Source organism: Protomyctophum parallelum (assembly GCF_964188405.1).
Source record: "Protomyctophum parallelum genome assembly, chromosome: 16".
NCBI classification, from domain to species: Eukaryota; Metazoa; Chordata; class Actinopteri; order Myctophiformes; family Myctophidae; genus Protomyctophum; species Protomyctophum parallelum.
In genome coordinates this window covers 39556458-39560126 of record NC_139711.1, presented here as the reverse complement: position 1 = coordinate 39560126, position 3669 = coordinate 39556458, and positions in this window count along the sequence as shown.

The window sequence follows — 3669 nt, the reverse complement described above, 5'->3', positions numbered from 1 at the left end:
TGTTTTACTGGTGTACTCACCACCGCTCAACGTTATTTCAGCTCCGGTGGTCAGCTCACCACCGGAGCGGTGGTCACCTCACCACCGAAAATCCAGACTATGAATAATAGTCTGGATAATTAATTCATAGTCTGGATTTTCGGTGGTGGGGTGACCACTGAACTACAACATGACGTCACGAGCTGTGGTGAAGAGCAAACCACCGCCACCGTTCTCTGTTTTTACTCACCACCGCTCAACGTTATTTCAGCTCCGGTGGTCACCCGCTCCGGTGCCACCAAAAATTCAGTTTGTTTTGTGTTTTCTTTCTACAATTTACAATTTAGGCATTTAGCAGACGCTCTTGATCCAGAGCGACTTACATTTAAGCAAAAACAAAAGCATGTCATACATCACATATATAAAAAGTAGTTATCATGAATCGTGTATAAGCTAAGAACGTAACAGTGGAGTATCTATTTCTAGACTATGAAATCATTGTCGAGATTCTCAAGTAGGCTACTGGTAGATTAAATCATCACTGTTGGTGTTGAATGTAAATGTAATGCCCATTTTGGTTGTGACTGCAATTATTTCACTGACAATGTGCAAGTTTGACTATTGACAGACAGACATATCCAGCAAACAGATATATCTTCCCCTTTATTTGGAGAACATAGACTGGATAGAGTGCACAAGCCGATAATAGATGGCAATAAAAAATGCAATAAAAGCCAGTGTTCTTGTGATGGGTTGTCCGGGTGTCCCTGTCCATTAGGCCCATTTATATAGCCCATTAGCACCAGCTGTTCAGATTCTGCTGCTGTGTGTCAAAGTTGTGCACCCATCGATTGCTTACTGCCTCCAACTAGTGGCCACATAATCTAATAATGGTGTGGCCTCCCTGTCCTACAGTATTTAGCTACCAATATAGTGACCAGTAGTATGGTTATGTCTGCTATAAACGTCACCATGCATACAAGCAATTCCTATAGGCTGAGCAGCTGATGGCCTTGCATGGTGGAGTTTGGAAGACAGCTGGTTTGGGAGTCTCACATGAAAGAAACCAAGGAGTTGAACCACTTCAACCCGGGAGGCATCCTTTGGTTAGACATAGCATTGGTCCGACTGGATTAAGGTTGGTGAGGGGTGCGTTCAAACGACCGGATTAAGGTTGGTGAGGGGTGCTTTAAGACGACCGGATTAATGTTGGTGAGGGGTGCGTTAAGGGTTGGGAGAGGGTTAAGGTTAGGTTTAGGTGTGCTGCCCCATGGGAGGTTAGGGTGAGGGTTTGAGATATCGGACCAATGGTATGTCTAACCAAAACACCCTGCATACTTTGTTGACCGGAGTGCTCTTTTTACCCTCTACACCAAATCTATTCACAGAAAATAACAAGATCAAGTTTTTACCCTTTACACCAAATCTACTCACAGAAAATAGCAAGATAAAGATACTTTATTATCACCTATTATGACATGTCCAGGATAGGGGTGATAGTGAGGTTTGGGAGGCATACTATGGTCCGGCGGAGCATTGGTTCGAAGGAGCAATGGTCCGAGGTGCGTTGGGGGTCGGGAGAGGGTTGGGGTTAGGTTTAGGTGTGCTGCCCCGTGGGAGGTTAGGGTTAGGGTGAGGGTTTGAGGTAGGTTGTCGTTCGGACCAATGCTCCGTCGGACCAAACACATGAACCTGTGAGGTTTAGACTAGTCATTGGTTAGACCAGTCTAACCAATAACCAAAGTCTAGACCAGGCTTGCGCAAGCAGAGCGCGCAAGTAATAGCTTTCGTCCATGTCGCCGTTTGATGCGTATGCGCCGTGCCAGCGTATGACGTAATGACTACTTGTGCTTGATATGGCAGTGGCCTTAATCCGGCCGTCTTAACGCACCCCTCACCAACCTTATGTCTAACCAATGACAAGTCTAAACTAAGTATGCACCCCACATACTGTAAGACACCTGTCTCCACCTCTCCTGGCAATCACTTCACCTGTGGTCGCTTCACTAATCAGCTTGCTGCCTGTATAACTCATTCTGCTCACTCACTGGCAGATCCTAGTATTGCGTTGTGTTCTTTGTCTGTGTTGTATCTTTTCCTGCCTCAACTTCCTGTAAAATAAATGTCAAATAATGTTAAATAAAGTGACTTGACATATACCTGTCTCCTCTTCTGCAATGCATTCTGCAGCCTGACACACTCTCAAGGTCGCTATAAGGAGAGACACTAGGGACAGCAGAGATGTAAAAAGAAAATAAATAACAGTCAATCGTCAAACGGCTCTGACATGCTATTGAAAGACAATTAGGAAACCATGCTTTCAACCTGGACGGTTTGGTCCATTTTAAATGAAGCCTGGAGTGTTTCGTCATATATAGTCCCGGTCGTACGTGCTGGTCTGAAATGTCATTCAAATTGGTGTGGACCACAACCAACTCCGGAACGCCAGAAAACGTGGGTCTCGGTGCACTTAAAAGTAAACGACTTTTGTCAGGCACAAAGCCACAGCCTTGTAAATGACTAGCAAGAAAGCATATACCTTAAGAGAAGCACTGCCCAGCTAACGCATCAAAGGTTACTCTTATCTAAGTGCTGTTCTCTCAAGTCACTGTCATGGTGGTGTTTTCTCATGACACAAGGGAGGGAGGGAGGGAGCGAGACGGCCCTAAACATGTTTACCTTTTTTATTGGGTCGGGCCAGCTGTTTGTTGTCAAATTGATGCTGTAACAATTACATTTCCCCCTCAGGATCAACAAAGTTTGTTCCAAACCCATCATGCAATAGCATGTGTTGGAGATACAGGGCTGCCAACCCTCACGCAATACGTGTGAGTCTCATGAGGGCTGTATTTTGCGTGTCTTAAGTACCAGGTCTTATTCCCTAACTTGAGTAAACTAAAGACCTGGAGACGTGATCAATGCCATTTGGCTATTCTGAGTGGCCAAAGAGCATTGATCACGCCTATAGAATAAGACATGGTACTTAAGACACGCAAAATACAGCCCTGTGTGTCATGAGTGTGAGGCAAATTACCCTGTTCACAACTTCACACACACTCACAAAGCCGAACTTCACACACTCTCGCAAAGCCGATATCGAGTTTGTGTTGTCTGGAAAGTTAGATGCACTCGCTCTGAGTGCTTCTCTCTCTGCTGGCTGGAAAGTGATAGCCTTTCAGGCATGGCAGACATGGACAGGCTCATTATATGGAGTTGGAACAGCAGATGTTCCATAATGGGCTGGATGATTGGTTTTGGACAACCGCTTATCGGGTCTGACTTAACGCTGGTATAGCCGCAATCCCTTTGGTCCTCGGCTATTGCACACGCCGAGTTTGAAGTCGATGGGTCAGAATCAGGCGGTTCTCGAGATACACAAAAAGGACAGTATATTTTCTTTCATTCTTGCATCTTTATTTCAGTTAGGTCAATTGAGAGCCAACACTCTTTTCCAATGACACCCCGATTACGGCAAACATAGCATACAATTTTAAACGCAAATTAATTACAAGATGTTTGTGCACGCATGGGTGATTAGATTTATTTATTGTCTTGATTGTTTAAACATGGCGTCATGGGCCGCTACGCTCAATAACAGGCTTGATAAGCCCAAAGCGTATTGATACCGGGTACTGTATACTCAATAAGCTTGTTTTAGCTGTGCTTCATCTGCGTAGTGTACAGAACTCG